Source organism: Cervus elaphus, chromosome 4, assembly GCF_910594005.1.
Source record: "Cervus elaphus chromosome 4, mCerEla1.1, whole genome shotgun sequence".
NCBI classification, from domain to species: Eukaryota; Metazoa; Chordata; class Mammalia; order Artiodactyla; family Cervidae; genus Cervus; species Cervus elaphus.
In genome coordinates this window covers 39,708,435-39,732,990 of record NC_057818.1, presented here as the reverse complement: position 1 = coordinate 39,732,990, position 24,556 = coordinate 39,708,435, and the positions used below count along the sequence as shown (strand labels likewise).

General features: G+C 39.6%; 1 protein-coding gene and 1 non-coding gene across 8 annotated transcripts in view; both read left to right on the top strand.

Moving 5' to 3' along the window:
• Nucleotides 1-7,574: 7,574 nt before the first annotated feature.
• On the top strand, nt 7,575-7,681 carry LOC122692901. The gene has a single exon (XR_006340715.1). It is a non-coding gene; the product is annotated as a U6 spliceosomal RNA (small nuclear RNA).
• A 3,334-nt stretch (nt 7,682-11,015) lies between these two features.
• Nucleotides 11,016-24,556, top strand: part of IST1 (IST1 factor associated with ESCRT-III) — a 38,816-nt gene continuing 25,275 nt past the window's right edge. For 3 of the 7 annotated variants that reach the window (XM_043898983.1, XM_043898981.1, XM_043898977.1), the window contains exon 1: nt 11,017-11,168. The gene's annotated coding sequence lies outside the window, so the exon portion shown is untranslated. Of the gene's footprint in view, nt 11,169-16,133; nt 16,481-24,556 lie in introns of those variants that run through there. The other 4 variants (XM_043898980.1, XM_043898984.1, XM_043898979.1 and 1 more) reach the window with 4 other exon arrangements.

Below are 24,556 nucleotides of genomic sequence, written 5' to 3'. Positions count from 1 at the left end.
CTTTTAGACGTGTAAGTCTCGAACATGATTCTCGGTTAATAACAGTAGCTGTACACTGGCGGCACAGGATTGATTCAGAGAAGGGTAACTTGTGGCATTGTTGCCACTTAAGGGACATTTGGGGCAATTGAGAGTGGTTAGACTCATTTCCTAATAAAACACTTCTTTCCCCTCTCATCGTTCCCTTCTGTTTCCTCACCACTTCCTAACCTCTCATTCTGTCATCCCTCTCATTGTAGAATGCGTAAGTCTGCCTTTGACATGGCTCACTTGGAGAAGTAGGGCATGCGGTGGAAAGAAGGTGGAATCTGATATTGGTAGATCCAGCTTTGAGTGTGCTGCTTACAAGCCTGGTTACTTTGGGCAAGTCACTTCTCTATTTTGAACCCCTGCTTCCTAAAATGTGAAATGGATAATAGTGTAATAATTACTAGTCTCTACTGTCGTAGGGTTGGTGTGCTGATTAAGTAAAATAAATACATGAAAGCGTTATGCATGTATCCCGTATGATCACTGGCCCCACAAAGACGAGGCTAAAGAGAATGCTAACCTTTGCTTATAAAGCAACAAGTCCTGGCATTTGCATAAAGCACTCTTGCAAAATGGCTTTTCCAGAAATCTCTAAAGAGATGATATCATTGTCTCCATCTTGTGTTTAATGTGAGAGGATCTTGTTCCTTCACAATTCTTTGGTAAATGGTTTATTCATTCATTGTGGTTGGGATTTGAGGTAGAAATTATTATTCTTGAACTTCAGTTAAATTTCATTTTAAAATAAAAATTTAAAATTTCCTTTAAAATTTTCATTTCTGGATAGGTAACTAGAAAATGGAATATTCTCATCCAACCAGAAGGTTTCTAGACAGTCTAAGAATGTAAGCTGGAATAAACACTGGCTTTTGTACTTAACAGTAATTCTTGATGAGTTTAGTCTGAGGGATACAAATATGACTGTATATGTCACTTTAAAATTGACATAGTTGACATTTTCAACATGAAAATAGCTAGCAGGTAGAGCATTAGGAAAGAGCCTCCAGGGAAATTTCTTGGGTTCATCATATAATAATGTGTAATACTGGGTGGTTGGTTTCATCTACTTGAACTGCAAGTAAAATAGAGTCATAATAATGCTATTTTTAAAACCTTCATGTACCCTAGAAATGGGCTTACCTGGTGGCTCAGACAGTAAAGAATCCGCCTGCATTGCAGGAGACATGGATTCACTCCCTAGCTTGGGAAGATCGCCTGGAGAAGAAAAATGGCAACCCACTCCAGTATTCTTGCCTCGGAATCCCATGGACAGAGAAGCCTGGTGGGCTATAGTTCCATGGGATCACAAAGAGTTGGACACAACTGAGCAACTAATACACACACACACAGACACACATACACACATACAGCCTAGAAATGCCTCTGAGGTGTTATGATTCAGGGTCATAGTCAAATAAGGGAAAAATTATTAAATAAGAAATTAGTTTATTTTTTCTCTGCTCTCACCTAAACATGTTCTGGATCTAGAAGACTTTTCCATTAATCTTGGGTTTTATTTCAGCTTCATTTTTTACTTTAACATTCCCAGTCTACTTATGAACTAATGCTATTATTTTGCCACTTTAACTATATTAACTTCTCTTGAAATATCCTCTGGTTTATATTTATTGGCTCCTGCAAAAACCTTGTTAGGGCTTTACATTACAACAATATTGGTAGGATAACTTAAAGAATTTCATTAAAAAGTTTATTATGATTTATAATTTATAATTCACATACCATGAAATTCACCCTTTTAAAGTAAAGCTCAGTGGATTTTAGTATGTTCACAAGGTTGTGAAATATCACAAGTATTTAATTCCAAAACATTTAATCACCTTGAACAGAAACCCCAGTTGTCAATCCCTCTTTTTCCTCCTTCCAGCCTCCTTCAATCACTAATCTTTGGGTCTCTATGGATTTACCTATTCTGAACATTTCACATAAATGGAATATACAACAATGGGCCTTTGTGGCTGGCTCCTCTCACTTAGCATGAAGTTTTCAAGGTTCACCCATGTTGCTATGTGTGCGTCAGTACTTCATTCCCTTTTATGGCCAAATAATATTCCAATGTATGGGTATACCACATTTACTTCCATTCATCAGTTGATAGATATTTGTGTTGTTTCCACTTTTTGGCTCTTCTGAATAATGTTGCTGTGAACACTTGTGTACAATTTTTATGTGATCATATGTTTTCAGTTCTCTCAAGTGTACACCTAGGAGTGAAATTGTTGGTTCATATGGTAACTCTGTGTTTAACATTTTGAGGAACTGTCAAACTTTTGCCCAAAGAGCCTGTATCATTTTACATTCCTACCAGTGATGAAGGAGAGTTCCAATTTCTTCATGTCCTTTGCTATACTTGTTAATGTTTGTCTTGTTCATTATAGACATTGTAATACAGTGAAGTGATATCTCACTGTGGTTTTGATTTGCATTTTCCTGATGACTAAGAATGTTGAACATCTTCTTGGGCTTATTATTAACAATTTGGAGAATGTCTTCACAAATGCATTGTGCATTTTTGAGTTCAGTTATTTGCCTTTTTATTGTTATTTTATAGGAGTTTTTTAAAAAATATTCTGGATACTAGACTATTATAGCATATGTGATTTGCACAAATTTTTTTCTATTCTGTAGGTTGTCTTTTCAGTTTCTTGATAATGTCCTTTGAAGCACCAAAGTTCTTCTATTTTTCCTTTTGTTTGCCTTTGACTTAGGTGTCACATCTAAGAAACCATCTCCTAGTCCTTAATCATGAAGATTTCCATGTATATTTTGTTCTAAGAATTTTATAGTTTCAGCTCTTATATTTTACTCCTTGATTAATTCTGAGTTAATTTTTGTATAGGTATTAGGCAGGAATGTTCAACTTTATTCTTTTCTATGCATGTATCTAGTTTTCTCAGCACTGTTTGCTGCAATGTCTGTTCTTTCCCCATTGAACTCTCTTGTTATCCCTGTTCAGAATCAAGTGACCATAAATATATTGATTTATTTCTAGATTTTCAGTTCTATTTTATTGTCCTATATGTGTATCCTTATGCAGATTCATACAATCTTGATAAGAACCTCATATTTTAAGGAGATGGAGTTTATATTTAGAATATAGAATTATAAGTTTTCATGTCTTTGAATTCATTTAAGGAAAATTAAGTTTTATAGGATGATTGCAATCAGGATAAATGTCATGAAAAGAATCTGATTTGAGAATTCCTTTTTGATCTGATATGTGAACTCAAATGAGAGTTTATAATTGTGATTTAATGCATTTTTCTTTTTTGATAAACTCATTATACACAAATTGAAAGTAAAAGGACGATGCAAATTATTATGGAAATGTGGACCTATGAAAATTATATCATGTCAAGGCTCAGGATCTGGGATCAAGATCTGATCCTGGCACTTGCTGCTGTTTATCTTGGATTGGTCACTTTACAGGTCTAAGCTTCACTTTCCTCTTATAAAAATTAATAGACATTTCTGACCTACAGTTCCTTCACAGGAATGTTGTGAGCCTCAGACTGAGTTAATATGCTTGTAAGTACCCTGTAAACTGCAAAATGCCATGGAGATATTTAATATCTATATATAGCCCAAATTATTGATGTTCATAAGTTCTCTGAGGAGTCATTTCCTAAGTGCTCTAAAACATGCTCTAGACCTTATTAGGAAGATATCCAGAGTGGTTTCTATTTCACTTTACAATTTTTAGCCTAAAAACTTCCTGAGACTCGCGCCTTTGTAAATGTTAGTCCTTAAAAAAAAAAAAAAAAAGCAAATTACTATGTTGCTTCAGTCATGCCCAACTGTTTGTGACCCTGTGGACTGTAGCCCACCAGGCTCCTCTGTCCATGGGATTCTCCAGGCAAGAATACTGGAGTGGGTTGCTCTGCCCTCCTCCAGGGGATCTTCCCGACCCAGGGATGGAACTCGGGTCTCTTGTGTCAGGGTCTTTACCACTAGTGTCCCTGGGAAGCCCTTCTTCTGTTGTGTGTGAAAGTCGCTCAGTCATGTCCAACTCTTCGCAACCCCACAGACTGTACAGTCCATGGAATTCTCCAGGCCAGAATACTGGAGTAGGTATCCGTTCCCTTCTCCAGGGGATCCTCCCAACCCAGGGATCAAACCCAGGTCTCCTGCATTACAGGTGGATTCTTTACCAGCTGAGTCACCAGGGAAGCCCTAGCACTCAGCAAAATTTTTCTGTAAAGTTTACAAATAGGCTTTGTGGGCAATATAAGGGTTCTGTCACATATTATTCCCCCCCCTCCCTTTTAAGATTTATTTGTTTATTTATTTATGGCTGTGCTTGGACTCTGTTGCTTTGTGCAGGCTTTCTCCAGTTGCAGGGAGCAGGGGCTGCTCTTCATTCAGTGCACAGGCTTCTCCTTGTGGCTTCTCTTATTGCAGAGCACGGGCTCTAGGGTGCAGGCTTCAGTAGTTGTAGCTCCTGGGCTCTAGAAGACAGGTTCAATAGTTGTGGCTGCTCCTGCTGCTGCTAAGTCGCTTCAGTCGTGTCCGACTCTGTGCAACCCCATAGACGGCAGCCCACCAGGCTCCCCCGTCCCTGGGATCCTCCAGGCAAGAACAGTGGAATGGGTTGCCATTTCCTTCTCCAGTGCATGAAAGTGAAAAGTGAAAGTGAAGTCGCTCAGTCGTGTCCCACTCTTAGCGACCCCATGGACTGCAGCCTACCAGGCTCCTCCGTCCATGGGATTTTCCAGGCAAGAGTACTGGAGTGGGGTGCCATTGCCTTCTCTGCAATAGTTGTGGAGCATGAGTTTAGTTGCCTAGCTGCATGTGGCATCTTTCTGGATCAAGTATTGAACCCATGTCCCCTGCACTAGCAGGCAAATTCTCAACCACTGGACAGAGAGGGAAGTCCTGTTTTTTTTGTTTTTTTTTTTCCCACAGTCTCTTAACACTGTAAAAACCATTCTTAGCTGGAAGGGGTGTACAAAAACAGGCCTGATATTTTGTCTTACAAGCTTGTAAGACTCTTCAAGTACTATATCAACTATATCAAGTTTTAGTTACAGCCACTAGTTATAATATATACATAAAATAGAATTACTGGTTAGTTAACCAAAGAAATGTTATGTGTTAATTTTTATCCTAACAGCAAAGCAGGATTTTCAAGTGAAACAGTGTGAATCATTTTGTTTTTTTGGATTATGTTTAGCTTTGATCAAAACTGGTCTAGTCCGCCAGGGATAGAGATACTGTTTTGAATAATTGGCAGGTGTGGTACAATTCACATTGATATAGGACCTAAGTAATTAGACAGGACAGGACACAGGTGATAATTGCTGAATCCAAGAAAGTGCTGAGTTAGAAGCAATTTTTCTAAGTGAAGCATATCATTTTTTAGCAAGACAGTGACTTGATGACACTTTTCACTCATCTTTACTGTTATGGTTTGTTCAAGGGTGCAATAATGTCAAGGATTCCAAAAGTTATGTAAACACATTATTACTGATGGCATGGGGAAATAGAAACTCTCAACACATTGGTGGTGATGGTGTAGATCGACACTTCCTCTTTGTAGGGTGATTTGGCAATATCTATCAGCATTAAAAATATATCTACACTTTGACCCAGTTCTTCTGCTTCTGGGAATTTACCCAATTTGTACAATCCACACAAGCAAATATTTAGGCATTGCAGCCTTGTTTATACAGGCAAAATATTAGAAATAATGTAAACACCCATCAATAGAGCAGTGCTTAAAATATATGCTTCCCATACAATGGAATATTATGCAGCTCTTTAAAAGAATCAGAGTTATTGCTAACTGCTGCTATGGTGCAATCTCTGAGATATGTATCTTAAAGCAAGCTATAGTACTAAACAAGTTACAGTATGAGGTCAGCTCTCCATACCCAAGAGTTCTTCATCCATGGTGCCAATCAACCTTGGCTTGAAACAATTGTGAAGAAAAATTGCAGAAAGTATCAAAAAGCAAAAATTGAGTTTTCAGCTCACTGGCAACTATTTACATAGAATTTACATTGTATTGGGTATTACAAGTAAATCTAGAGATGATTTGGAGTAGATAGGAAGACTGTGTGAGGCTTCCCTGGTGACTCAGTGGTAAAGAACCCACCTGCAGTGTGAGGGAGACACGGGTTTGATCCCCGGGTTGAGAAGATCCCCTGGAGCAGGAATTGGCAACCCGCTCAGGTATTCCTATCTCAAGAATCCCATGGACAGAAGAGCCTGGCAGGCTACAGTCCGTGGACTTGCAAAGAGTCAGATGTGACTGAGCATGCGTGCATGGAGGATCATAGGTGGTATGTGAAAATATTAATACTACAGCACTTTATGCAAGGGACTTGAGATTTTGGTGTCCTTGAGGTTCCTGGAACCAATCCACTGATACCGAGGGACAACCATAGAAAGTATGGTATGCTATTACATGTTTAAAAACAAAAGTCATATTTATGTATATGGCCTTACAGATAATATCACTGGAAGGACTTCAATAGCATTAACATTGTCAGACACTATTCTAAGAGCTGTTTATAACTGACACATTTAATTCTCATAACAACTTTATTAATGTAGGTGATATTATTCCCATTTTACATATGAAGAACCTGAAGCATAGAGAGATTAAGCAACATGCTCAAAGGCACAAGAATCTGGTAACAATGGTTACTTCTAGAGTCAGGAGACTGAAGGACTAAGGGTCAGAGAGACTTAATTTTTGCTGTCCATCTTTTTCAGCTGTGTGTGTGTGTGTGTGGTCTGCCATGTTTATGCATTTAAAAAATTATTTTAAAATTAATTTAGGAAAATGGTAAAAAGACTCTCATGAGTGCTGTTTACAAGACAGTCAGTCTTACTCATTTTCAAAGATGTGCCAATTAACATAACTTCTTGGCTTCCAAAGGATGAGAAAGGTTAATGCCCGCAGTTGGAGAGGAGGAGAAGCTGGACCCTAGGTCCAGTCATGGAACCTTTTTGGAGTGCAGTCTGGCACTGGGTTATGCTAGATTGCATGTGCTGCCATAACAAAGTACCACAAACTGGGTGCTTTAAACAACAGCCATTTATTGTCTCATAGTTCTGGAGGCTGGACGGTCTAGATCAGACTGTTAGTAGGGTTAGATCCTTTTGAGGGCTGTGAGGAAGAAACTGTTCCAGGCCTCTCTCCTAGCTTCTGGTGGTTTGCTGGCCGTCGTGGGTGTTGCTCCATGCATAGACTCTTCTGCCAGTCTCTGCCTTCATCTTCACGTGGTTTTCTTCCCATACATGTGTCTGTCTCCACATTTTACCCTTCTTTAGCGATCACAAGTCATACTGGATTAGGGCCCACCCTAATGAACTCATTTTAACTTGACCACCTCTGTGAAGACCCTATCTCCACGTAAAGTCACATTTTGAGATACTGGGGGTTAGAACTTCAACACATGTATTGGTGGGGAGACATAATTCAACCCATAAATAACATGGGTATCCAAATTTCAAACATGCATACTCTCTAACCTTGCAATGCCACTTAAGGGACTGCGTCCTTAAGAAATAATCTGGTGCTCGCTTCGGCAGCACATATACTAAAATTGGAACGATACAGAGAAGATTAGCATGGCCCCTTTGCAAGGATGACACGCAAATTCGTGAAGCGTTCCATATTTTTTAAAACTGGCCAGAGCTTGTTTAAAAAAAAAAAAAGAAATAACCTGAAAGTATGCATAGATATTTTTAGAAGGATATCCATAATGGCATCTATTGGAATGTTGGAACCTACCAAAATAGCAGTAAAAGATTGGCTAAATAATGATACACCTGCTTCCGTTATTAAAGATAATATGGATTGATATGCATTGATATAAAAAGATATGCAGAATATATTAAGTATAAAAAGCAGGTTTACTTAATATTGTGTCATAAGTTAAATGGGAAAGAATTTGAAAAAGAATAGATACATGTGTTTGTATGGCTCAATCACTTTGCTGTACACTTGAAGCTAATACAACATGGTAAATCAACTATGTGTGTGCTTAGTCGCTCAGTCATGTCCAACTCTTTGCGACCCCATGGACTGTAGCCCGCCAGGCTCCTCTGTCCATAGGATTTTCCAGACAAGAATCCCGGGGCAGGTTGCCATTTCCTACTCCAGGGGATTTTCCTGACCCAGGATTTGAACCCAGGTCTCCTGCACTGGCAGGCATCTTTGACCACTGCGGCACCTAAGAAGCCCTCTAATCAACTATACTCCAATATAAAATAAGTTAAAAAAAAAGTGATTTCAAGTACTTTACAACCTTGCATATCAATCCAGTAAGGAATAAAGATCTTTCCATCTTAAAGATAAAAGCAAGTTTACTGAAGAAGTGAAGTGAAAGTTGCTCAGTGGTGTCCGACTCTGCAACCCCATGGACTGTATACAGTCCATGGAATTCTCCAGGCCAGAATATGGGAGTGGTAGCCTTTCCTTTCTCCAGGAGATCTTCCCAACCCAGGGATCAAACCTAAGTTTCCCACAATGCAGGCTGATTCTTTATCAGCTGAGCCACAAGGGAAGCCCAAGTGTACTGAATATGGAGTGTATATTGTTATCCTATTTGTGTTAAATTTTAAATAAATAAAATTTTGGAATAATATAGTCCAAAAACTAACAATGGCATGGAGAGTGTGCATAGGCCTTTCAGTTTACTTTACATATATATTCTCAAACTAGTAAAACAATAAACATATTTCTGTCCTTAAAAAAACGGGAGTATTGAAAACAGTCCATTTTATTCTGTTTTTAAACTAAATGCAGAACAGAATCAGAATATACTTGGGCTTCCCTGGTGGTCCAATGGTTAAGACTGTGGGTGCAGTTTCAATCCCTGGTTGGGGAACTAAGGTCCCCACATACCATGTGGCACATCCAAATATATATATATGTGTGTGTGTGTGTGTGTGTGTGTGTGTGTGTGTGTTACATACATGTATGTTTATTTTTATATATACTTATTGCTGAGAGCTTAGTCTGGTAGTTTCTGGGGGAAAACCTAATAATTTCCATTAAGACATATATTAGCCTAGTTGTGCACACACACTTTCCGTTTTCTGAACTATATGAAGGTTAAGTTGTAGATACCATGATCCTTCAGTTCTACACAGTTCAGCACATATCTTCTAAGAATAAGGGCATTCTCCACTCAGTGACGTGATTATACCAAGGAAAATTAACAATAATTCCATAATATCTAATATCTGGTACATATTCAAATTTCCCAAGTTGTTTCCCCAAATATGTATTCTTTTTTTCTAATCTGGATCCAACTGAACTTTATGCATTTCATTTGGTTATTGTCTCTCTTAGCCCTCTTTCTGTAAAAAAGTCAGTCTTCTTGTAGATGCCACATTTTCCATTTAATTCACTAGTATATTATTTAATTCTCTCCCATGACACTGATGTCATTTGAAAATTTTTACAATGAACATTTTTTACTGTGGTAAAATACACATAAAAGCTACCATTTTAACAATTTTTAGTTGTACAGTTCAGTGGCATTAAGTACATTCACGGTTGTGTAGCCATCACCACCATCCATCACCAGAACGGTTTCATCGTCCCAAACTGAAATTCTGTACTCATTAAACAGCAACTCGCCACTCTCCCTTCCCACACCATTCTACCTTCGTCTTGAGCCGACCTCTTTAAATTCCTCAAATAACTGGAATCCTGCAGTCTTGACTCTTTGTGAGTCCACGGACTGTAGCCTGCCAGGCTCTTCTGGAGTGGGTTGCCATTCCTTTCTCCAGGGGAACTTCCCAACTCAGGGATCTAACTCATGTCTCCTGCATTGCAGGCAGATTCTTTACCGTCGAGTCACCAGGGAAGCCCATAAAAGACTATAAATTGGTTTCAAGCTATCTAAACAAGGTCCATGTAACATGTGGTTGCTGTGTTTCTAAGCCTTTTTAGATCCGAGCAATTTGCTCCCCCCCCCCCTTTTTTTAGATGCTATTGCTTTATTGCAGAATGGACTCAATTCATATATGCATGCATTTATCAACAACAAAAATCCATACATTTTAAAAAGAACATACATTTTAAAAAGAACCACGCACTCTATACTGAGGTTCTGAAAGCTGCTTCTAATTTAGAAATACTGGAAGTAGTTATAGAGACACATTACTTATAAATTCATATGAACCTCATATGGTTACTCTTAGTTCCAGCTTTGTCAGATTACCTCATCACAATTTAGCAAACCACAATTTTGGTCTAGGTAGATGCACCCAGTACAGCAGGGGGCAGGATTACATCCTTCTAGAAGCCAAGTGCTTAGGAAACCCCTTCTAACGTTAATCAGAGAGAATGGTTTTCAAGTTAAGCACAAAGATAACTAAAAGAAAAAGTTTTCTCTGAATACAGAGATAAGGTAAATTCCCAGAGAATGTGCTGCTGAGGAAACATCTTATTTAAATAAAAGACTGTCGGTATTCTGTTTGAAAGAGCAATCAGATTGGGTTTAAAAGCGGGGCAGGAGTATCAAAGTGGGTAGGAGAGAGGGTGGACGACTAAGGAAGGAGGGCGAAGAGCCGGAAAAAGAGTCGTCAGCTGCCAGAGAAGAGTGGAAACCTGCTTAGCAGGTCATTTGACGAAATGAACCAAGACGCAGGAGGAATGTCCCCATGGCGAGTGAAGTCAAGCGAGGGACGACAGCAGGAGACTTAACTCCGGAGTTTGGAAGGCCGTGCTGAAGCCGGTTTTTCCACGGACTGGAACAATCCCGAACAAAGTACTTGGCGCGGACTCGGAAACAAGCCTCAGCTGCTAGCCTCCCCACGCCCAGGGAGTGACCTGCGAGACCCAGGGCGCGCCCCAGCAGGTGATTCTGAGGCGTGACGAGTCTGCGCTCTCCTCCCATGCCTCCGCCGCGGGAAGTAGTCCCCGGCTGCGCCGGCTCCGTAGGAATCTGGGCAGAGGAGCCCTGAGGCCCTCAGGGCATGAGTCCCAGGAGCGGCGGACGCGCAGCCAATCCCTGGAAAGAGGGCGTGGCTAACTAGGTCGCGGATCCCTCCGCCTGTGCTCGATGTGCTGAGGCAGAGAGAGCCGCCATTTTGGATGCTGAGTCTTGGTTTCCAAGTGCGTCTCAGCCGTTTTCACGTCCGGATTTGGCCAGGTGAGTGGGCTTTTTCAGGGTCGTGCGTCTTTGTTTTCTTCCCCACACTGCGTTTCGGGTTTAGAAGTCCCTAGCCCGGGATTTGGGCGACTCTGAGGTGGCAGGTGAGGAGAAACGGAATGATCCTGGTCAGGCCGGAGGTCGGGCCGGAGGGGCTGCGGCGCGGAAGGCCGCCGAAGGCCAGGCTCGGGGGCGTGGCAGGGCCGCGAGCAGCTTGGAGACCGCTAGTCGTGGATGCATGACACCACCAAACTTTCTTGTCCCTGCTTCTAGCCGTCTCTACCCCGGGGTGGAACTGCCGCGGCCTGGGCTTTGTCACCCGACGCGGACAGGGCCGGGTCGGCGCTCTCGGCCACTCCCCTCACCCCATCTCTTCTGGCCCAAGAGACTTCGGTTTGGTTGTGTCCCTGGTGCCCGGGGGAGTCTGCGTCCGAGCCGGGCAGCCTCCCCTGGGCGGCGCGGCCTCCAGGGAGCGTACCTGGGGCCCCTGGGCGAAATTGCCTTTTTCTTTAGCGGAAGCAAAACGCGACCTTTGACGCCTTTCGCCGACCCCTTCTTGTCTGATGAGCGGTCTTTTGAGGAGCCTGTGGTCCTGTCCTTGCGCCCCTCCTCTTTCAGTTCTCATTGCTCCCCTTCAGCGGTGGCTGCAGGTGAGAGGACTGGAAACTCGACCTGCATAAGGTTTTACAAGGATCGGGACCCAAGAGCGCCCGTTTAATAATTAGGTAATAGGAAAGAGAGTCACTTTCACTCTTTGTAGCAGTAAAGTTGGAATTAAGAGCTGGTCATAGTTTTTCTATTATGCTAGCGTATTCATTAGTTTTTAAAACTTTTTATTATGAAAATTTAAAGCAAAGGTAAAGACTAATGAATTCCACCCAGATTCTTCAACGATTATTTTCTGGCCAATCTTGTTTCGTTTATTCCCCCATTATGTATTCGTTTAGTAAAGTAATAGTTAATATATGTGTCGTCGTCGCCCCCCCAACCCCCGCCCCGCGCAAATAGTAACCTTTTTGATTCCTGTACTTAGGAGAAATTTCCACCGGAAATTTTGTTTTTACAGCTTTCTCGGAACCCCATCTTCTGGGATAGGAGGACTTAGTAATATCCTTTTATTCGAGGATAAAAGATTATTTTGAAACCTTGATGTTAGTATTACATTTTAAAGTCACCCAGTTTCCTAAGTCTTCTAATTTTTAAAGTAGTGTTATTGTTCTGTCCAGATTGTTTTCCTTCTTCCTGTCTTCCTTCGCCTCTGGAGTCTCAATGATTGGGAGCCCCGGAATCCCCGACTCTATTCCTTTAAAATAATAATAAAAAAAAAAAATCCCCGACTCATTCCTTTAAAATAATTTCCCTGATAATTCAGCTGGTAAAAGAATCCGCCTGCAATTCAGGAGACCCCACTTCAATTCTTGGGTCAGAAGATGCGCTGGAGAAGGGATAGGCTACCCACTCAAGTTTTCTTGGTTTTCCCTGGTGCCTCAGCTGGTAAAGAATCCACCTGTGATGTGGGAGACCTGGGTTCGATCCCTGGGTTGGGAAGATCCCCTGGAGAAGGGAAAGGCTACCCACTCCAGTATTCTGGCCTGGAGATTTCCATAACTGTGTAGTCTGTGGGGTCGCAGAGAGTCTGACAGGACTGAGCGACTTTCACTTTTCCTTTAAAATCACAATTAAGTCCCAATGACACAAAGTCTATCCTGATTTAAAAAGGAAACTAGAAGAGAGTATAGTCTAATGAGATAATTTAAAATACAGAAAAAGTAGTATACACATGAATACTAATTTCAGCATTTATATGGCAAATATAAAAAAGGTTGGGAAATTATTAAAAATGATTACTCAATGTACTATTAGGCAGCCATTAAAGTATAATACTGAAGACTGTAGCAGATATGATGTTAAGTGATAAAATTCACTAGTGATTGGAGTCTGTGATTACAACTTTGTAAAAATAAGCCTTAAGAGAAACTCTTTGTGAAAGTATGTCCAACGAATTTTTTGTATTGCTTTTTATATTACTTTTATTGAGAAACAAGATAAAGTTACTGTCATAAAGTCTTACGCATTTCAATATTTATAGCTCCTTCCGGAAAATCTTGATGGTCTCTGAATTCTGAAGTCTGTACTTTTCTTGTGAGTTATACATGATAGCTGGTTTTGTGGTCTTTTATTAAATTTTTAATCTTGATTAGTTTGGTCACTGATGATTTGAGTACAGTTTGAAAATACAGTAAACTTGACGTTTCTGTACGTGAGATGGTTTTAAGAATTGGGCTGTATTGTGGAAATGTCTTCTAGCTTGTTTGTACTTTTATGTCACTTATTCATATCTGCAGTGCCTAAATGATACCTGAATCTGTTCATATCCCTTATAAGAAAGAGGTGTTCAGGATAAATAAAATAATACATTTCAAATACAGTTTTCCTATATACTAAAAAAATGGTATTCTGTGTACTATAGACTGTTGCCTCCTTTCCCAGTTTGGTTCTTTTGGAGCTACAAGACTCTCAAGTTGGTTTCTTGGGACTTAATGGTCTGTTTTGCTACTTTTTAGACACTTTAAAGTTTTCAGGATTACTGTCTCTGGGCAGCTTCACTAATTTGGGAAGCTGTTCTGAGCTGCAGCAGTCTCTCCCTTCTCTCTCCAAGGGTGACATGAGGAATGGCCCAGTCCATGGTTTTACACTTTTCCTTATTCAGAATGGAGAGTTTATCCAGTTTTAAAAGGCTCCTGAAGCTGGGTGATAAAAGAAGGACTAGATCAGTTTGTTGTTCCAACTTTAAGGACTGGGGTAAAATGAAGGATTTGAAAGAGCCCAGAAGAGAACATGAGGTTGCTGACCAATGTGTGACATAATGGTGATGTAATTAAAATACTGAGAAGTAATTTCACAATCACTAGTTCATAATCCTTTTAGGAGATTTATAGTTTCCCTTTTTTAAAAATTAATTTTTGGCTGCACTTGGTCTTCGTTGCAGTGCATGGGCTTCTCGTTGTGGTGGCTTCTCTTGTTGTGGAGTGCATGGGCTCAGTAGTTGTGGTGTAGAGGCCTAGTTGCCTCAAGGCACGTGGAATCTTCCCAACCAGACCAGGGATTGGACCTGTATCCCCTGCATTGGCAGGTGGATTCTTAACCGCTGGACCACCAGGGAAATCCCTATAAGGTTTATGTTATAGGTGTTTATGTGTCTTATAGTTGTTTTTGTGTCACTTATCTTCATTAAACTGTGAACTCCTTAAAACACTAGGGTATTACTTAAATGTCTGTTGTCTCTATCTGCTTGGCACAGTACTTGATAGAATGTGCATATGTGCGTGCTCAGTTGTATCCGACTCTTTGGGACTCCATGGACTGTAGCCTGCCAGGCTCCTCCGGGCAAGAAGACTAGAGTGGGTTGCCATTTATTACTCCAGGGGAGCTTCTGGACTTGGGGATCAAACCTGAGTCTCCTGCATTGGCCAGCAGTTTCTTTACCACTGAACTGCCTGGGAAGCCTTACTTGATTGACTAGCACTCAAAAATGTTTGAGTGGATGAATGGCAGTAAAAATCTTGAGGTACAAAATGAGTTTAGAATAAGCTCTGAATCAAATGACAGTTTTAAATTAGGTTATTGGGCAGTATTAGTATATGGTAACATTTAAGTGTATTCACATGTGTTTACATATTTTTTTTCTGTATATAATTATTTGTGTATGTATAAAATAGTGACTTGACCAGAATAGTTTATTAACTTCTAGGTTATTCCTAAAATTAGTATTCTGAATCACTCAGGATACAAAGTTGATGGTAGCTTTGGAAACACAAGTTCAAATCCTGAATTGGAAGAATTCCCTGGCAGTTCAGAGGTTAGGACTTGGTGGTTTTACTGCCGGGACATGAGTTGGCTCCCTGGTCGAGGAATTAAGATACTGCAAGCTTCAAGGCAGGGCCAAAAGAAAAAAAAACCCTGAAATGATAATTAAATCGACCTTTTTTATTAGATAAGCTTTGAGTCTAATGTTTTTATTTTTACATATATTGGTAGTTATTTTGGACATGTCCTAAATAAGGTAAGTAATAGTTAATACCTTGTGGTTTAGTGTCATTGTCCTTAATGATTAGTTTTTGTAGAATAGGAGTCTAATTTCTGAAAGTTGAAAGTCCTCAGAACTCAAGTTGACAAAATATTTTGGCAAATTATTTTCCTTTCCTTAAATCTAAAACAAAACTAGATTCTCTTAAGTTTGTGGAACTCAAAAGACTTATTTTTAGTTAAATTTCCTATTAACATAATAAACAAGTGACAGCTTTGTACTAAGTACTGTACGAGACAGTGTGGGAGTAACAGTGGAACCTTAGAAATAGTGAGTCAAGAGAAAAAAAAAGAGTCAGACACGGCATAGTGACTAAAAGCAGCAGCAACCTTGAGAAGAGCTAAACTCATTACAGCTGAAATTCTCCAATGAGGTTGAAACAGTTAAAGCAAGGGAAAAAAGATGCAAATACATTAACTTTTAATTTTAATCCAAAACATTTAAAATTCCATGTAATAACAGAGTATAACCTTTAAAAATTGTGAGCCAATGTATTGTATACCTGTAACTTACATTGTACCTCAAGTATTCTTCATTTTTTTTTTTTTTTTTTAGCAGTTGTGGCATTTGAGCTTAGCTGCCCCGAGGCATGTGGAATCGTCCCAGGCCAGGGATTGAACCTGTGTCTCCTACATTGACAGGCAGATTCTTAACCACTGGACTATCAGGGAAGTCCTAGTCTTCAGTTTTGAAAAAGTTCATTTATCAGCTAATCTTTATTTTAAAATTTTTATTTCTGGCTGCGCTGGGTCTTCATTGCTGTGCACTGGCTTTCTCTAGTTGCAATGAGCAGGGGCTACTCTGGTTGCAGTGCACTGGTGTCTCATGGCAGTGGCTTCTCTTGTAGTGGAGCATAGGCTCTAGGGCGTTCGGGCTTCAGTAGTTGTGGCACGGTGGGCTTAGTTGCCCCACAGCATGTGGGATCTTTCTGCACCAGGGATTGAACCCATATCCTCTGCATTGGCAGGTGGATTCTGAACTAGTGGGCCACCAGCTATTAGCTAATAACCTATCAGCTAATCTTTAGATGATTAGACCTTTTAGGTATGGGTCTGTTGACTGTAGTTTTACTTATTTTTTTGCCACCTTCCAGGATCTTAGTACCCTCACCAGGAATTGACTCTGGCTTTAGTCAGTGAAAAGTGTGGAGTCTTAGCCGTTGGACCGCCAGGAAATGCCCTAAAATCCACAAATTTTCATTTAATCCTCATACCAGCCTTTTGAGGTATGTTGTTGTTTTTGGACTCTAAGTCTAGTGTCCTACTCTTTTGTGACCCCTTGGACTGTAGCCCGCCAGGCTCCTCCAGGCAGGAATACTGGAGTGGGTCGCCATTTCCTTCTCCAGGAGATCTTCCTGACCCAGGGATCATGCTTGGCAGGTGGATTCTTTACAACTGAGCCACCTGGGAAGCCCTTGAGGTGTGAGAGTTCATGTAAATATCGGTGCTAAATTTCCTTAAGTGTTTGATAGAATTTCCTTAAATGTTTAACAGAGAAGGCACTTGGGCCTGGATTTTCTTTTGGAATGTTTCTTAATTTTAGATTCAGTTTTTGTCATTGTATAAGGGGCAGTTATATTTTGTATTTCTTTTGAGTCAGTTTTTTAAAAATCACTTATTTTACCTTTTGGTTGCGTTGGGTCTTCATTGCTGCACTCGGGTTTTCTCTAGTTGCGATGAGTGGGGCTACTTTTAGTTGTGCTGCATGTACTTCTCATTGTGGTGGCTTCTCTTGTTTTGAAGGACAGGTTCTAGGCTCTTGGGCTTCAGTAGCTGCCGCCTGAGGGCTCAGTAGTTGTCACTCAAGGGCCCTAGAGTGCTCAGGCTTCAGTGGTGGTGGTGCACTGGCTTAGTTGCTCCGTGGCACGCGAAATCTTCCAGACTAGGGATCAAACTCATGTCCCCTGCATTGGTAGGCAGATTCCTAGTCACTGTACCAGCAAGGAAGTCCAGCTTTTCTTTTTTTATTGTAGTTGACTTACAATGTTGTGTTAGTTTCAGATGTACTGCAAAGTGATTGTCATTCATATATTTACTTTTTCAGAATCTTTTCCATTATAGGTTATTACAAATGTTGAATATAGTTCCTTCATGCGTCAGTTTTGGTAAATTGCACTTCTAACAGATTTGTCCATTTTGTCTCATTGTTGAATTTATAGGTGTAAGTTAGTAATACGTGTGTGTGCTTGTGTTCATTTGTGTCTGACCCCATGAAATGTAGTGCTTCAGGCTCCTCTGTCCATGGAATTTTCCAGGGAAGAATACTGGAGTGGGGATGCCATTTCCTACTCCAGGGACTCTTTGTAACCCACATCTCTTGAGCTCCTGCATTGGTAGGCAGACTCTTGACCACTGCATCATTTGGGAAGCCCAAGTTAGTAATAATGTCCCTTTTAGTATTTATAGGCCCTGTAATGGTATCCCTCTTTTTCAGTCCTGATACTGGTAATGTGTGTGTCCCCTGCCACTTCCATCCTTCTTTCCAAAGAACCTGTGTTTGATATCATTGATTTTCCTCTTTTCAGTTTCATTGATTTTTACCTTTTAATTGTTTCTTTCTGCTTGCTTTGGGTTAATTTTTCTCTTTTTACAGTTACTTGTGGAAGCTTAATTTACTAATTTGAGACCTTTCTTTTCCTTTTTTGGGGGGGTGGGGCAGGAAGTAGAAAATAATAACTTTATTGCTTTATCAGGCAAAGAGAGAGACACCAGGCTTCAACCTCAAAAAAATGTCTCTCATACCTTCCTTCTTTTCTAATGCTAGCATTTAAAATTGTAAATTTCCCCAAGCACTCCTTTAGCTTCACACACACATTTTGATGTTATATTTTAACTTTCATTTTCTTGCAGTTTAAACTTTTAAAAATAATTTCCACTTGAAACTTCCTCTTTGACATATATTATTTAGAAGTATAGTGTTTAATTTACAAGTGTTTGGAGATTTTCTGTTATCTTTCTTATTACTGATTTTAGATTAATTTCCATTGAAGTTAAAGAATATACCTTGTGTGACTTCAGTTCTGTTTAATTGGTTAAAGCTTGTTTTGTAACCCAGGATGTGGTCTACATTCATAAATGTTCCCTGTGCATTGCTGTGTTGAGTGGAGTGTTCTGTAAATGTCTGTGAGATATAGTTGGTTATTATTGGTGTTCAGTTCTGTACTCTTGCTGATATTCTGTCTGCTAATTTAAGAAATTTCAAGGGGAAGTATGTTGGAAGTGACCAACTACAGTTAAGGATTTGTTTCTTTGTCCTGTCCTATCTGTCTTTTGTTGTTTCTTCTATTTTGAAGCTTTATTGTGCATTCATTATTAGGTTGCATTTGCTATTAGGTTGTTACATTTTCATTGTGAATTCACCCTTCTGTGATTATATAATATCCCTTTGTATCCCTGGTTTTTCTTGCTGAAGTCTACTTTGTCTAACAGCATAGCCCCTTCAGTTTTTTTTTTAAAGTTGAAGTATTATTGATATATAACTTCATTAGTTTGAGGTATACAACATAATGCTTTGATATTTGTATATATTGCAAAATGATTACCACGTTAAATTTTTGTTGTTGTTCAGTCTCTAATTCGAGTCCAACTCTTTCTGACCCCAGGCTTCCTTGTCCTCCCATCTCCCGGAGTTTGCTCAAATTCATGTCCATTGAGTCAGTGATGCCATCAGTAAGTCTAGTTAACATCTGTCACCATACATAGTTACAGTTTTTTCCTCTTTTGATGAGAACTTTTAAGATCCATTCTCTTGGGACTTCCCTGGCGATCCTGTGGTTAAGACTCTGCATTTCTATTGCAGGTGGTGCAGGTTCAATCTCTCGTCAGGGAACTTAAGATCCCACATCCCACATACTCGGCACCTGGGCCAAAAAAATGAAAAAAAAAAAAAAAAAAAAATTTTTTTTCTTAGTAGCTTTGTAATTTGTTGTTGTTGTTCAGTTGCTCAGTTGTGTCTGATTCTCTGCGACCCCAATGGACTGCAGCATGCCAGGCTTCCCTGTCCTTCACCATCTCCCAGAGCTTGCTCAAACTCATGTGCATTGAGTCAGTGATGCCATCCAACCATCTCGTCCTCTGTTGTCCCCTTCTCCTCCTGCCGTCAATCTTTCCCAGGATCAGGATCTTTTCCAGTGAGTTAGCTCTTTGCATCAGGTGGCCAAAATATTGGAGCTTCAGCATCAGTCCTTCCAATGAATATTCAGGGTTAATTTCCTTTAGGATTGACTGGTTTGATCTCCTTGCTGTCCAAGGGACTCTCAAGAGTCTTCTACAACCCCACAGTTCAAAATATGTAATACAGTATTAATCATAGTCACTATACCACATTGTACATAACATCCCATGACTCATTTACAGTATTTTATAACTGGAAATTTGTAATGAAATGGGTGGAGGGGTTGAAAGGTACAACTTTCAGCTTTCTTTTGACTACTGTTTGCATGATATACTTTTTTTCATACTTTTAACCTTCCTGCGTTATTGATGTGAATTTAATCTTGGCAGTATATAGTTTGATCATTTTTTGAACCATCTGGTAAGCCTAGTTAACATCTGTCACCATACATAGTTACATTTCTGACAACCTCTTTTTAAAATTGTCATGTTTAGATAATTTCTACTTATGTAATTGTTAGTATATTTGAATTTAGGTCTACCACTTTATTATTGTTTTCTGTTTTTCATTTCTCTTTCTGCTTGCATGCCTTATCTTGGGTTATTTGAGCAGTTTAGTCAAGTTTAAAATCTGTCCAGCTTTTTAGTCTTTTTTTGATATAATATGTTTTACTGGTCAATCTAGGAATTATAGTGGACATACTTAACTTTTCACAATCTACTTAGTATTTTATCACTTCTTGTGGAATATAGTAATAGAAATATCATGTAGTTCCCTTTACCTTGCTCCCTCCCCATTTATACTGTTATGTTGTGGTTATCTTATGTATTATGTTTACATGTGTTGGGAAAAAAACCCATCAGTGTTATTAGTTTTGCTTTTAACTGTCAAATACATTTTAAGAGACTCAAGAGAACAATCATCTATTGTATTTACCCAGATATCTGCCATTTCTGTAATGTAAGATATAAATATTTGCCGTTTCTTCCTTTATTTTAGTGTTCCAAGTTTTCTTATTAATGTTCCCTCATCTGAGAGTGACTTGTGTGTGTGCTGAGTAGTGTCTGACTGTTTGCGACCTCATGGACTGTAGCCTACCAGGCTCCTTTGTCCATGGGAGTTTCCCAGCAAGAATACTGGAGTGGGTTGCCATTTCCTCCTCCAGAGGGTATTCCTGACTCAGGGGTGGAAGTTGCATCTCCTGTGTCTCCTGCACTGGGAGGTAGATTCTTTACCACTGAACCACCTGGGAAAACTGGAGAATGACTCATTTCCCCTGTATTTCTGAAGGGTATTTTCACTGGGTATAGAATTCTGGGTTGACAGTTCTTTTCTGGTCATACTTCCTTTTCGCCTCTGTGGTTTCTGATGGGAAGTCTTATTATTTGAATAGATGATCTATAGGTAATGTGTTTTTCTTGGGCTGCTTTCAGAATTTTAAAAATTTGTCTTTAGTTATAAGCAGTTTGATTAAGGTGATTCTGAGCATATGTTTCTTTGGGATTATTCAGAGCTCTCTGAGTTTTTTAGTCTGTAGATTTATTTATTTTGCTAAATTTGGAGAGTTTTCACCCAATATTTTTCCAAAAGTTTTTGGGTACCAAACTGTTTCTCCCATCCTTCTGAGATTCTGACAATGCAATATTAGACACTTTAATGTTTCTACAGATATCTGAGACTTTGATCACTTTTTTCAGTGTTTTTTTTTAAATCTCTTTTTCAGATTGAATACTTAGTATTGATCTATGTTCAAGTGCATTGGCACTTTCCATTGTCATTTCCTTTCTGCTATCCAGCCCATATAGCTTCCCTGGTGGCTCAGAGGTTAAAGCGTCTGCCTGCAATGCGGGAGACCTGGGTTCGATCCCTGGGTTGGGAAGATCCCCTGGAGAAGGAAACGGCAACCCACTCCAGTGTTCTTACCTTGAGAATCCCATGGACGGAGGAGCCTGGTGGGCTACAGTCCACGGGGTCGCAAAGAGTCAGACACGACTGAGCGACTTCACTTTTTTTTTCATCCAGCCCATAGAATGAGTTTTTTTTTTCTTTTCCAATGGGATGAGTTTTTAACATTTTTTAAAAACAGATTTTATTTATTTTTGCCTGTGCTGGGCCTTTGATGCTGTGTTGGCTTTTCCCAAATTGAGGCAGGCAGGGGCTACTCTTTTGTTGCTGTGTGCGAACTTCTCATTGAGGTGGCTTCTCTTGTTGTGGAGCACAGGCTCTAGAGCATATAGGCTTCAGTAGTTGCAGTTCCCCAGCTCTAAAGCACAGGCTCAATAGTTGTGGTGCACAGGTTTAGTTCCTATGTGGTATATGGGATCTTCCCAGGTCAGGGATCAAACCCATGTTTCCTGCATTGACAAACAGATTCTTTACCACTGAGCCACTAGGGAAGCCCCTCTTTTGATTATTGTATTTTTCAGTTCTAAAGTTTGTTTCCTCAGGAATTCTCTGGTGATCCAGTGCTTCTGACTTGGTGCTTTCACTGCCAGGACCTGGGTTTAGGGGCTGGGTTTGATCTCTGGTCAAGGAACTAAGATCTCGCAAGGTGCATAGAGGGCCAAAAAAAAAAAAAAAATTGTTTCCTCTTGATTTTTTTTTTTATTTGTTTGTTTCTTTACTGAGATTTTCTAGTCATTCATTTCAAGAGTATTTGCCCTTAATTGTTGCAATGTTTTTTAAATTTATTTTTTATTGAAGTGTAGTTGAATTGTTGAAATATTTTTATAGTAGCTGCTTTAAAGCCTTTGTCAATTCCAGCAACTGTATAATCTCAGCATTGATGTACGTTGATTGTTTTTTCTGTGAGTTGACTTTACTGATTTGGTGTATTTCACTCAGTCTGTCCACACCAGGGATCCTCTTTCTGGCTTCTCAAGACAGGACTAGAGAGTTGAGCTTCTCTTGCTGTTCGTACTTTTCCTGTGTCAGTGCTCACTTCTGGTTTCAGACTGCCTTGCATCTAGGAAATAGAGGGAAAAAATGATAAACTCACTGCCACTTTATTGGTGTATCAAATTTGGTCTCTATCCAACTTCTATTACTTACTTTTCAGAATCTTCAAAAAGCTGCTCCATATATGCTTTTCAGGATTTATAGCTTCATTCAGTGAAAGGAATTGTTCTTTACTTTTTTCCTTCTGCTTTTAAGGACTATTCACGTTGCTATAAGTATATATAGCTAGTTCATTAATTCTGTTGGCTGGATGGTATTCTGTCATGTTTGTGTTACATTTTATCTTTCATTTTGTAATGGAGACTTGGCATTCGTCCACCTCACTACCACAGAATCCATATACCTGTGTCTTCATGGCTTCTGTACAAATTTCCTTGGGGGTATATGTCCAGGAATAGAATTTGCATGATCCTAAGGTATGTGTCGGAGAAGGCAATGGCACCCCACTCCAGTACTCTTGCCTGGAAAATCCCATGGACGGAGGAGCCTGGTAGGCTGCAGCCTATGGGGTCGCGAAGAGTTGGACATGGCTGAGTGACTTCACTTTCACTTTTCACTTTTATGCATTGGAGAAGGAAATGGCAACCCACTCCAGTATTCTTGCCTGGAGAATCCCAGGGATGGGGTCGCACAGAGTCGGACACGACTGAAGTGACTTAGCAAGGTATATGTGTATATTTACTATTAAAGACATGGATATTATTAAATACTAATAGGCTAATACTGTTGGAATACTGATAGATGAATAGAATATTATTTAACCTTAAGTGGAAGAAAGTTCTTTGATGTGCTACAACATGGACTATTGGACTATATTAATATTAGTACTTCACTGTGTATGTGTATATACACACACACACACATATATATATATAAATTTGTTTATCCATTCATCTTTCATTGGACAGATTGTTTCCACTTCTTAGCTAAAATGAATAATGCTGATATGAACATGGGTGTACAAATTATGTTTCTTTCAAGAAGTAAGATTTTCAAGAGCTGTCTTGAGGGTTAATCTTGATTATTGATGCCTTTTGGCCTGTTTCAGTACAGTAGAATATTTAGTGTCTTGCAGAACCTTAGGGTTGAAAGGGACTTTAGAGATTGTATTGTAATAACTTAAATTATGTTCCTTTATTATCGTAGAAACACCATTTAGCTTAAGTTTTCTAGCTTGATTAACAAGTCTTAGTACAGTGTGAACCAGAGGTTGCTTTGTTAGATCTAGTTTCTGGCTTCTTTGGTCTTGTGTAAAAATCAAGTCTTTGGCTGGATATCTTCTCTTCCCTCCTCCAAAGCCACATACTTTTTTCTTCCCTCTGATCTATATCCCTGGAGGCTCATTCATGTGTACTGTGTGTGTGGGCCCCTTTGCTTCCTGGCTTCCAGTTAAGGGACAGATGGACCTGCAGGAGAATGACGGGTGCAAATTCTCTGTGCCTCCACCAGTGTAAATCTTTGCTGGTGGCCCTTTCTGGATAGCTACCCTGCCCAGGTTCCACTTCTTCATCTTGCCCATTCAGGCCTAGGTGTATATATGGTTCTGGGGCAATTCATTATCCTTTGTTCTTTTCTTTAAACATTACCCACACCTTAGTAAGTAGTATCTTTATTGAATTCTCCTCACTTTAACCAGGTGTGGATACTGTGTGTTTCTAGCTTGTACCCTAATTCTTAGACTCCTTCAAAGGGGCCTTATGATTTTACTTTTGTAAATCTGAAAAATGTTATTCCTGAATCATAAGATTAGTAATTTAGGTTTATTTTTATCTACTTTCTGTAGTAGGTTTACAGTAGGGTTATGTGGGGAGAGAAAGTCTCTCCTTACATTCCCAGCCAAAAGAGACACTGTGAAATATAGACACCTTTTTGGTATTTTCAACTTCCTTCACAATGTTGGATTTATATTTGTAGCATAAAACATTCAGTTCCTCTTTCAGAGAATTTTAGCAACTAAGTCCCTATTTGTGTGATTGGTTGGGTTCCTTTTGTTCCCAAGCTGTTTGAGCATGGTCCCAAACTAACATTTGTGGATGTTGACCCATCTTTGATAAATATATGAAGTAAAGGTGTCCTTATACCCTCCAGAGTTTCTCCATGTTACAAAAGCTACCCTTTATTACCTGTCTCTTTGGGTGGTGTCTTTCAGTGTCTAGCCACTTTAGATACCTGTTCTGATAATGTTTGCTGAGGAGTTAACATTTTACTTTTCTAAGGAGGCAAATGAATT